Source organism: Saccostrea echinata, unplaced genomic scaffold, assembly GCF_033153115.1.
Source record: "Saccostrea echinata isolate AGI-Se365-2 ecotype Australia unplaced genomic scaffold, CSIRO_AGI_Sech_v1 ptg000016l, whole genome shotgun sequence".
NCBI classification, from domain to species: Eukaryota; Metazoa; Mollusca; class Bivalvia; order Ostreida; family Ostreidae; genus Saccostrea; species Saccostrea echinata.
Genome location: NW_026889765.1, coordinates 22864980 through 22878061, shown reverse-complemented (window position 1 = coordinate 22878061; position 13082 = coordinate 22864980). Strand labels below are relative to the sequence as shown.

The following is a 13082-nucleotide window of genomic DNA, read 5'->3' as shown; positions in this document are numbered from 1 at the left end:
TAAAGTCATCACGTTTATCATAAAGCTTGGTTGTTAGATTACCATTAATGTAGAACTAAAGCAATACATGAGAAACAAGAAACTACACACATGTGACCTAAAGTCAGTGACCGGAACATATATCGGTAAGCTTTTTCTAAAGACTGAAACCAATATTGGTCCTATAGGTCATCTCATATTTTTAACTAGAAGTGTTCCTTTGATATACTATATTTTACTTAATTTCTATAGACTTACTATACCCTGAAAAAAAAGAAGGAAAACAGGAACTACCTATTTAAATGACCCCGACCACCGAGGTTAATCTAAAGTTTGTCCCTGCCTACCTGAAAAACAGACTGCCTCGGGCAGTCAGTAATTTCCAACTCTGGTTATGAGATGCTAAATGTTTAATATTTACAATTAAATGCTTATATTTACATTTTTAAATTCATGATCGATTGAGAAAGTCGATAAAATCATTTCTATATTAAGTCTGTATACTGTATAGGGGGAAAATAACTCGCGGTGTTAATATTCGCTATATTCACGGTGTGAATAAATCCGTGAATTCAAGAAACAGTGAATAAGTTTTCAATAACCTACATGTTATATTTGGAAATTTGAGAATAGACTACGATAGGTAAATATACGTGCAGTGCATGGTCATTTCAGTAATTACGAATTGTACTTGTCATTCAATTATTTTAATTAAAATGCTTGACATTAATTTAGATCACCCAGCAGATAATAACCTGTATTTGTTTAAAAAAAAAACTGTTTTAATAGCCAACGCTACATGTTTCATCAATCAAAACACTAGGGTCATGGGTTTTGAATACCCGTACGTAACTATGTTACGACGTGTATTTGTTACCTGCATTATCATGTTTTTATCGACATTTTGGTTTTAAAAAATCATTCAAATAACTATTGAACTTGCTGATGTATATATAAATCTACCCTGTTGTTCGTGAAGTGAATACATAACGCTGATTAATGCCTTCTAGCTATGCTATGGATTAAACGGATATAGACATTGAAGGGAGTTACATGTAACCTTAGTTATATACCGATTCCGCGAATTCAACAAACCGCGATCGTGTCAGAGGAGAGAAAAACATGAAAATTACAACCCCTGAAATTAATCCCCTATACAGTACTTCAACCGAGAAATTAGTTGAAACTGGTTCCAGAAATGAAGCTGAAAATGTTCAATAGTTTACAGACAATACTTGACACATGATGACTGAACAAGAACAGATAGCAATAAGTAATTTAAATGACTCAGGTGAATTATAACCTGTTCAATCTTAGATCCATCTTTTTTCTAATACGAGGGTTGATCCAAAAGTTCATGGAATTTAATTATTTCTAAAATTTTATTGTGATTTGATGAAAGCAAACAATAGGCATATTTATAATATAGAGTCATTATGCAACAATACTGGAAAATTTCACCACGTTCCAATTACCAATAAGGTCACATGAGCTTTCTGAACACTGATAGTTGTAAAATCCGGGGGAGACTTCGACGTAACGTCAAGTTAAGTATGTCATGTCATGTTATAGGAGCATCTCACCCTCATGTTCAATTCAACTAAGTAATTCTACAGAATATTCTGCCTTTTTCTCTTTTTTTCTCTCAAGAAAAGCCTGGGTATCCACCAATCGACTTATCTTTATATTACACTCATATTTCAAAAATACTCCCCATCTTTCCATATGACGTTCCAATTTCAGTAGCAAAGTCAAGCACAGTACGTCAGTGGTCAACATCCATCAACGCTTGATTTGTCTACGAGAAAAACAGACCCTCCAAAAGCAGCCACACCTTTAATCAACCTCCATGGAAGTTCTGTTGTTCTTAAATTTCTCACGCCACTGGAAAATCAGTTGCTAAATGCATTTTTCTCCAGCCTGTATCAGTAGTATACCCCTTTAAGTCAGAGTGTTCCTAAGATTTTAACAAAACTTATAACTTGACTGAAATGTGACGTTCTCTAACAATTAAAAGATGAACAAGAAATCATCAACTAATAATCTATATATCAAGTTAAATCAGTAAAACTCTCACAGACAGGTATATTAGTGGTCAAGCAATCGTAATAATGACAAAATTCTCATTTTATTTGCCACTTAGCGCATGTTTTTTCTTATATCACGTATTAAGAATTAAAATGATAATGAACGAGTAAATGTCTCCCCTGCATTTTAAAACATCCTTTGCTATGGCAACTGCCATAGAGTTACTATCATTAATATTTAAAATATTTTTTTATTAAAAAAATTCAACAAGTGTCTATATTTTTATTTGTAATTTTCAACCACTTTCACTAATAAATAAATAAAATAAGAAGAAATTCCATGAACTTTCGGATCAATCCTCGTACACGTCAGTCATTAAATTTATATAATATACAGTATGCATAAGGGAGACCAAATGTATTATTACTGCATTAAGGAGACCAACCACTATCCATATGTAAATCAGTATTCAACCACTTTCACTAATAAAAAAATAAAATATGAAGAAATTCCATAAGCATTTGGATCAACCCTCGTACATGTCAATCATTAAATTTATATAATATACAGTATGCATAAGGGAGACCAAATGTATTATTACTGCATTAAGGTGACCAACTACTCTCCACATGTAAATCAGTATTCAACCGCTTTCACTAATAAATAAAAAAAAATATGAAGAAATTAGTGATGAGACATCGGTTAATTTTCATAATCGATCATCGGTTGGAATTGGTTACTGCTTCTGATGCGATTTCACCGATTATAATCGGATTTCTTCATAGTTTTGTATACAAAAAGCAGACTATTACAATAATTTCATTTATTTCTTTAACATAAATATATAAAATACATAATATATTATTTTCTTTGTTGTTTTGCTTCTTTTACACTTTCTAGACCTAAAAATATTTACAGTGGACACCCAACATGGCTGCCTAGTGGCAGAAAACGAACTTCAAAAAGTTAAGGGGGGAATTGATCACTCTATATTTAAGGTAAATGTTGACTAAGTTGCATATTTTATATCTCAAATAGAAGATACAATTAATATTTTTTGAATAAAAAGAATCAGCTGATTGATCAAACCAAATAGCAAACACAGATTTGGCAGAAAAAAAATTCACCCGGGGGTAAATTGAATGGGTCGGTCGGGTTATTACAGGAAACAAAAATAATTTTTTTAGGCCCTATATATGCATCTTCAGTTCTTAATCACCTCTGCTTCGTGCTAGTTGGCTAGTATCAGATGCAGATGCCATTTTCTTTCATTAAGAAGAAATGAATTTTAAACCAGAAATGGATAATTCCGGAATGTATTGTATTAGAAGTATGTTTCCAATGATCGATTATGAAAAACTATAATCGATCATCGGAATCAGTAGCATTTTTTTGTCGACAATCGATGTTTTCTGATTATCCGTACAACACTAGAAGAAATTCCACGAACTTTTGGATCAACCCTCGTACACGTCAGTCATTAAATTTATATAATATACAGTATGCATAAGGGAGACCAAATGTATTATTACTGCATTAAGGAGACCAACAACTCTCCACATGTAAATCAGTATTCAAAACTTGAGATTTTAATACCCTAATAATTTACATGTTTAGTTACACATGTTACATGAACTAAATCTATTTACCTTTGTCATAACGCAAGAACTGTTTTACATTCAGCCAACTTTAACATTACACATGCATACAGTGTATGCCATGCATTAGGAAGACCAGATGCATTATTTCAACATTAAAGAAACCAACTACAATGGAACAATTAGACAGTATTCCAAAAAGTTCATTCCAATACCATAGTAATTTCCCTTAATTTGGTTGTATTTAGATGACTTAAATCAATTTATCTCAGCCAGAATTGGAACAAAAAAACTAATCATAAAAGTGGCCAAACACATGAACAGACAGATGGACATGATGATTCCTATGCTTATATACTCCCAAAGTTGCCAAAGTAGAGCAGATGCAGTGGTTAGAGCGTCTACTCTAGAGTTGGGGAGAAAGAAGCTGATCCTTACATCGCGAGTTTGAATCCCACTGTGGGACGTGGAGACCCGTTCTTCAGATGAGACAGAGGTATTAACCGAGGTCCCATGTCACAGTAGGTGCTGGCTCGATAAAGATCCCTCAATGCTCAATGGCCGTAAGTGCTGAGTATAGGACAAAAATTTGCAGCTTTCCACTGACAAGTGGTGGCGTCTCCATATGAGTGAAAAATTCTCAAGAGGGACGTTAAACAACAAACACTCTACACCCAAAACTTTGTTTGCAGAAGATTTTGTGATACATGCTTTACAAGTATACATATTGTTCATAAGGGAATAAAAATGCTATAATATATCATTAAGGAAAGCAACTGAAATTAAATCTGCACTTCTAATTGAACTAAACAAAATTACCCTTTGTCAGAATGTAGATTTATAAACAGGAAGGCTGTTTTTCTTCATTTTTTCCATGTCAGATTCAGGCTGTTCTTGAAAAAATTCTGGCATTCACCCTGTAAAAGTGAACAGTGCAGATAATAAAGAGCTTCTAAATAAACTGCATAATATTTAAATGATCCACTTAAAAGGGATAACAAATGCATTTAACTCCATCAAGGAGACCAACTGATATCCATATATATATATAAATCAGTACATGTATTTTAATTGTGATATTTTAATATCCTAGTAATTTACATGTTTAGTTTCATGAAATAAATCTATTTACCTTTGTCCAATGACCAATGAGCACAAGCACTGATTTTTCCTCTTTTTTCTTAACGGAATCACCAGGGCCAGTCTGCGGTCCATATGATTCTGGCATATGTACACTCTGTAAAATGCATATTTGTACCATGTATAGGCATATGAACAATATTTCTATACTACATACATGCATCATTAAACTTAATAATCTTTTTTTTCCAAAATTCATTATTCATAGTGTTTTGCTGTTAGCAAAATTCAACAAAAACTATACCGTATATATACTTGCCTATAAGGTGGTCCACCTATAAGTCAGTTGTATTTTTTGAGGTTATTTTGGAGGGATTTGCTATTGACCCGCTTATAAATTGGTACAACTTTTTGCCAGAATCAATTGACAATTTCAAATCAATGCTCTGATGTTTTAACCTGGTTTCAAAATACTAATCTTTTTATGACTCACCTATAAGCTGGACATAGAGTATATACAGTACCTGCATTATACATGCTTTAGGAAAACCAAATGCATTATTGCAATATTAAAGAGACCATTGTGGCAAATGAAATCAATGTATGAATTGTATTCAAAACTACGGGTGTACTAATTTGTCTGAAGTATATCATGATATAATGTGATACACAAAGACTTTAACAGGATATGTACATATACCCACATGCCTAAATGTAACAACAGGAATTATCGTTCCACAATAATTTATTGAAATTGCCAATATGAATAAACAAAAGCAAACTTTGTTTCGATTGTATGAACTTTAAGTTTTCTTTTTCCACTACGGTCAGATAATCTAACTATCCCCCCTGGTTGGCTACCGGGTCCTTCGTTAGACTGCCTTATCGGACATGATATTTACTGAAGATTTGATTTTTGGTACTGACTTTTATACTCTAAATAATGTCTTTAATTGTTTAATTTCTTGAGGTCAATATCACTTTGATGTGTTCAGTGTTTACTTTGATATGTAATGATGTGTATAAGCGTGTATTTTCGATAATTTAAATTTCTAGTACAGTAATCATCCCCAAGCCGCTGTTTCATTATCGTGTCATAGTATCTCTGAGAGTGCATTTTATTAACACCTCCAAATCACCTGGCCTGTGTAATTAAATTTAACTACCAAAAACAACAGCTTGGGACTAATAAGGTGTGATTATCAGCAATGGTCCCATGAAGCCTGTGCTAGACCTAACGGAAACGTTCAACAGAACGTAAAATTAGCATAATGGGATTATTGTGTACTAAGGTGTGAATTCAGTGGAGCGATAATTTGTTGGACTTCGAGATAACGCATGTGTTTATAGCACTTGGGACAGTAAATCTACTTCGAGATAAGCGAGGTATTCAAGATTACGTGTTCGAGATACCGGGGGTTTTTTTAAATCATAAATATAATAAAAACGGCTGGGACCCTTGATTCACTTCAAGATATCCGTGGTATTCGACATACCGGTGTTCGAGATACTGAAGTTTACCTGTATATCGACACATATCTAGATTAATGAATATATCGTATCAAAAACAAGAGGCCCATGGGCCACAACGCTCACCTGAGCACATTGGCTAGGAAAAAGCACAAATCACTTCAGTATTGAAAAGTTTAAAGGGGAGGGGGCTTGGATTTTGAACTACCTGAGGATGCTTCCATATCAATATAACAAATGGCTTTACTGTTCTTGAGCAGAAGATTTTTAAAGATTTTTTTCCTATATATTCCCTTGTTAAAAATTTGATCCCCCATTGTGGACCCTCCCTACCCCCCCCCCCCTTCCATCATTTGAACAAACTTGAATCTACACTACCTGAGGATGCTTCCATATCAATGTGACTAAACATGGCTTTTCTGTTGATGAAAAGATTTTTTCCTATATATTCCTATGTAAAAATTTGATCCCACATTGTGGCCCCACCCTACCCCTGGGGTTTATGATTTGAACAAACTTGAATCTACACTACCTGAAGATGCTTCCATATCAGTATGACAAAACATGACTTTGCTGTTCTTGAGATAAAGGTTTGTGAAGTTTTTTCCTATGTATTCCTATGGAAAACTATGATCCCCCATTGTGGTCCCACCCTACCCCAAGGGGTCATGATTTGAACAAACTTGAATATACACTACCTGAGGAAGCTTCCATATCAATATGACAAAACATGGCTTTGCTGTTCCTGAGAAGAAGATTTTTCAAGTTTTTTTTTCCCTATATATTCTTATGTAAAACTATGATCCCCCATTGTGGCCCCACCCTACCCCCAGGGGTCATGATTTGAAAAAAAACTTGAATCTACACTACCTGAGGAAGCTTCCATATCAGTATGACAAAACATGACTTTGCTGTTCTTGAGAAGAAGATTTTTGAATTTTTTTCCTATGTATTCCTATGTAAAACTTTGATCCTCAATTGTGGCACCACCCTAACCCTGGGGGTCATGATTTGAACAAAGTTAAATCTACACTATCTGAGAATGCTTCCATATCAATATGACTTAACAAGGCTTTGCTGTTCTTGAGAAGAAGATTTTCAATTTTTTTTTCTGTATATTCCTATGTAAAACTTTGATCGCCCCTTGTGGCCCCACCCTACCCCGAGGGGTCATGATTTGATACAAACTTGAATCTTCACTACCTGAGGATGAATCAACATCAATATGACTAATTGTGACTTTGTTGTTCTTGAGAAGAAGATTTTTCAAGATTTTTTTCTACATATTTCTATGTAAAATTTTGATCCCCCATTGTGGCCCCACCCTACCCCTGGGGGTCATGATTTGTAGAAAATTTAATCTACACTACCTGAGAATGATTCCATATCAATATGACTAATTGTGGCTTTGTTGTTCTTGAGAGAAAGGTTTTTAAAGATTTTTTTTCTATAAATTCCCATGTAAAATTTTGATCCCCCATTGTGCCCCCCCCCACCCCGCCCGGGGGTCATGATTTTGTACAAACTTGAATCTACACTACCTGAGGATGCTTCCATATAAATTATGACTAATTGTGGCTTTGTTGTTTTTAAGAAAAACAATTTCAAGATTTGTCCTACATATTTCTATGTAAAACTTTGATCCCCCATTGTGGCCCCACCCTACCCCTGGGGGTCATGATTTGAACAAACTTGAATCTGCACTACCTGAAGATAATTCCATATCAATATGCCTAATTGTGGCTTTGTTGTTCTTGAGAAAAAGATTTTTAAAGATTTTTTCTATATATTCCTATGTAAAACTTTGATCCCCCCTTGTGGCCCCATCCTACCCCTGGGGGTCATGATTTGAACAAACTTGAATCTACATTACCTGAGGATGATTCCATATCAATATGACTAATTGTGGCTTTGTTGTTCTTGAGGAGAAGATTTTTAAAGATTTATTCCTATATATTCCTATGTAAAACTGTGACCCCCCATTGTGGCTCCACCCTACCCCAGGGGGTCATGATTTGAATAAACTTGAATCTACACTATGTAATGAAGGTCTCACCTAAGTTTCAACTTTTACAGCCCAGTGGTTCTTGAGAAGAAGATTTTTAAAAGATATCACTAAATTTTCACTAATTCTTAATTATCTCCCCTTGAAATAGGGTGTGGCCCTTCATTTGAACAAACTTGAATCCCCTTTACCCAAGGATGCTTTGTGGCAAGTTTGGTTGAAATTGGCCCAGTGGTTCTTGAGAAGAAGATGAAAATGTGAAAAGTTTATGACAATGACGACAGACAACGGACAAATTTTGATCAGAAAAGCTCACTTGAGCCTTTGGCTCAGGTGAGCTAAAAATAACTTAATTCCAATACATTTTGGGCAGGCAGTTTTTTTTAGGTAATTCTGTGAAAAACTTGGGAATTTCAATCACCAAAGATTATATTTACCGGTAACTGTTTTGAATTAAAACTGATAAAAATGATATAATCATTAAGGAGGTAGCACATCTTAAATGATTATTACAAAATCATAAAAATACATAGACAACTTTACTTAACATGTTGATTTTACAGTCAAGAAAAGTTTGAATTTGAAGTGTAATTTTTAAAGACGGTGAGACATAAAATTAAAAATGAGTAAAAAAACAATTATTATTTTTATAAAATTCATGCATAATGATTTATAAGACTTTTTGACAGAATTGTTAAAGAATTCAATATATTGCATATCGCATTAAAAAATGTCTTTCTTTTTTTTTTTTTTTTTTGCTCAATACACAGCCCTAGCAAAAATGATATATACAACAAGGACTTTGATTGGATTATTAACATTCATTCGATTGATCATAATTATTAACTGTTATTGCACTTCATTTTCAAAATGTTGTTAGGTACATTGTTTGTTCACTCTTTTGCATTGATATTATAATTTATAAAAGAGTATTTTAGCAGAAAAAATTATCAATTTACCTTTCTTGGAATAAAGACATGTTGACCCTTGAGCTGAGATTTTCTCTCTTTCCATAGATTTGTTACACTGGGGTCCACATGATTCTAGCAGAGACCCTGTAAAAAAGGACTTAACTATGGAAAAGCATGAAGAATATATGCCTATTATACATATCTTAAATTCTAATGAAAACAATGTTTTTTAATTAAGATTCATATATTTCTAATGATTGACATAATACAAATTCAAAATAAAATATCCATGTCTATATTATACACTGTACCTTAAGCAGACCAATTGCATTATTACATCCTTCAGGAGACCAACTTAAATCAATTTTTGAGAACTACTTGTGAGAACAATAAATTTGTCTACTTTACAGTACTAAATGTACATGGAATCTATAGGATCATGTTACTTTAATTGACCTGCCTTAGTTCAACACAGTAATCTAACAAAGAAATTGAGCCAAAACAACATTTTAAGACTTTTTGAACAGTGCATGTTCCTATCATTTCAAAACCATTACCAGTAAAAATGCTAATATAGGAAAATGATGACAATTAATTAATATTGTACTTTCAGGTATATTAGATGAATTAATCTGATTCGTCAAGAAACATTTATTAAAAAGCACTATTATCCGCTGAATAATGAAGCCACGCCCAGTGTCGCAACAGTCAACATTGCTTGACGACGGGTGATATTCCAAAAAATAGTGACTGCGCAGATTTATGCGCTCAAGGTTCACTATTATTTGTATTTGTATAAAACATTCAGTATAATATAATAAATATTGCATGTAGTTGAGTGTAATATTGAAAATTTTCACCCCTCGAAAACCAAATACGTCAAAAAGGGGATGGGTTTCTTTTCCAACTTCTACATAGTTTCGCCCCTGCAAAAACTGGTATAGACCTTGGAAATGTTTAAACGGGCTAAGAGAAATCAAATGCATCAAGAGTACTTAATTGTTTTTACCCAAGTTACATGCCAAAAAAGATTCAGAGAGACGTCACATAAAGTTAACGTTGATTTGAACTGAAGTTAGGGTGTCAAAAGTCATTCACGTCCAAAAGTGACATTGATCATGTGTGGTAGATATTAAACTCCTACGGGCTAAATATGCTGCCATAATCAAGTGAGGATCTTTCCCTAATTCTATATATAAATCCATTTAGTACAATATTATATGCACTTAAGCAGCTGTTTATGACATTGTAAAATTATATAAACAAGACCGGATTATATAATTTATATCAATTTATATAATTAATAATATAATTTATATAATTTTATCAAGATAAGTGTATGGGGTAGAGAGAGCAGACATTGAGAATCAATGTTGTCGGACCTCATGAAACTAAACTAACAGTCTTCCAAATAACCCGGGAGTCCAATGACAGGGACCTGTTAAATTTGCAGCCGGGCATGTAAAAATTGCCAAATTACATGTCTGAAGAGGGCATATGTGAATCTTCTTTCATTGTACAATCTTTACTTGCCATTTACTCTGTCCTACCCCCATTATTCGCTTAAACGTTGCTATATGTAATGTCGATGGATTGCCTGTCTACATTCTCGATACGACCTGTCAAATGATTGTCAATCTAATCATTGAAGTGTTTAGTTTAACCTATTTGTTTTCTCGAAGTTGCTTGCTAAATTACGAGATGTTCATCAATACCACATACTGTGGCACTACAGTCATGATCCCATTTCTGAAATTCAGTTCAGCTAAACCGGCCAACAAATGACCAGCATGCAACTCAAAAGTTATTTATGAACAAAAACGCTTTATAAAATGGCAATCACAGGCCATGGTTGGTTTACGACGCTGAAAAAATTAATATAAAACCTTTATACCTAATGGGTTTTTTTTGTTGCACAATACTGGTAAATGTAAGAATTTTGAGTAGGACATGTACAAATTTGAATGGGCTGGGTAAAAATGATAGGTCTACATGCCCGAAGGGCATGTGCTGAAAAAGAATTGTTGTGAAGACTGAACTTAAGCGACAGCGCCGGGTGATCATATAAAGTCCCCTTTATTACATAATAATTTGGCAAATTATCAACACATCAAGCTAAAATTTCCAACGGTGAGAATTTTTATTTTTTAAGTTGAAACCTCGTGACCTGTGAAAAAATGAAATTTGTATCCCATCTAAAGTCTTAAAATGTATCAAGGTAATTTTTGATACAAATTTGCGGTTGGGGTTGTAAATGAAGGATAAAACCAGAGACCTCGGAATGGAATACTCGGAAGTCTCTGGTTTTATTCTACCCCCAACTGGAAGTTGTATCCCATCTAAAGTCTTAAAATGTATCGAGGTAATTTTCGTGGAATAAATGAGTGCTTTACAATAAAGAGACTCGACCAGAGACGTCTGAAACGATTTATTTGACAAGAAAAAAGTCTCTTGAAGCGAACAATGTCATTTTAAAGTACGTTAATGATTGATAATGATACATGAACAAAATACGAGCTTGAAGTGGGGGTGCCTGAAATTGAGTTAGATACCTTGTGGTAAAAATAAGTAGGGGTGCACCGTATATGAAACAAGTGCCTGTGATTGATAGTCTGAAATTTCTCTTCACCTAAATATTAAAAGCTTGCAGTGATCGCTATAAATCTATACAACAGTCAAGTTACATATGGTAAACTAACATAAAAACAAGATTACAACAGTCATGATTACAGAAGGTATATTTTGAAGACTCTAGGTCAGTAGGTGAATGTAAACAGGTAAACACACGTGGGACAGTCACCGCAAATATGAACCACAAAACGACTTATAACATTAAAATGTAAATATTCATCTGCACACAGATTTTGCATAATAATAATAATTTTTAAAAGTGTAAATTAAAATATAAAATAAACAAACCTCAAACCTTGTAACAAGGCTTGTTTCCCTACAATCTTATTCTGGTTCTCTGTGGTTCACTGAAAATGCAGGGAACCAGGATGCGTTATTAACTCGTACACAGATTTGTTGATACGAATAAACCTATAAACATATATATATACGAAATAAAATATTATCGTAAAAAATGAAGAATTTCAAATTGCTTGAAAAATTATCTTTATGTAGTTTATAATAAATGGTTGTAATTGTTTATTAATTTCTATCTATCCATTAAAATTTGATACGTATATCAGCTTAATATGTATCCGTCTGAACAATTATTGTTATTACACTCCCTGTCACATCTTCATAGTTAAGCCTGTAAGCATGGTAAGTAGGAATCAATTTCAGTTGAAGGGGACCAAAACCAAACATTTTTCAGTTTCATTTGGTGGGGAGGGGGGGGGGGTATAAACCTCATATGATTATTTTATCTCTGTCACTGAACTGCTGAAAATAATGAAGGGAACTAGACTGCGAGAATGATTTGTTTACAGAATTAAAATACGAAATAAATTATCATACATACGAAATAAAATAATTTCATGAGAAAATGAAGAATTTCCAATTGCTTAAAAAAAAGAAGCTTTTCATGTATGTGATTTACAATAAATGGTTGTACTTTTATATTTTCTATATATCCATTAAAATTTCACAGTATCAGTATTTCACTATTTGTAAACATTAACAATAATATTAAATAAATGTTACACTCACTGTGGCTTTGACTGAGTTACTGTCACATCTTCATAATTAAACGAGAATATTCCCTTCCGTAAATATTGCTATATATATCTGAACTGTTACCAATTCATCTTTCTTTGGTGAAAGAAAACCTCAGGGATGGAGAATAGGCCCGTACGTAATTTAGTTGGAGGGGGGGGGGGTGAGCACAACCAAACAACATTTTTCAGTTTCAGTTTGGGGGAGGCTACAAACCAAAAAATTTTTAATAAGCAAAAGAAAAATACATTGTCAGAGTTTATTATTGAGGGGGCCCAAAAGCAAAAGAAAAATAGATCATCAGAGGTTATTATTGAGGGGGCCCAAGCATAAAGGAGCAATGTTTTC

At 33.5% G+C, this 13082-nt stretch overlaps 1 long non-coding RNA gene across 1 annotated transcript; it reads right to left on the bottom strand.

Moving 5' to 3' along the window:
• Positions 1–4469: 4469 nt before the first annotated feature.
• LOC133189022 (uncharacterized) lies at positions 4470–12070 on the bottom strand. The gene is made up of 4 exons (XR_009721385.1): positions 11991–12070; positions 9120–9215; positions 4738–4842; positions 4470–4522 (listed from the first exon to the last, which is right to left on the bottom strand). It is a non-coding gene; the product is annotated as an uncharacterized LOC133189022 (long non-coding RNA).
• Positions 12071–13082: the final 1012 nt, after the last annotated feature.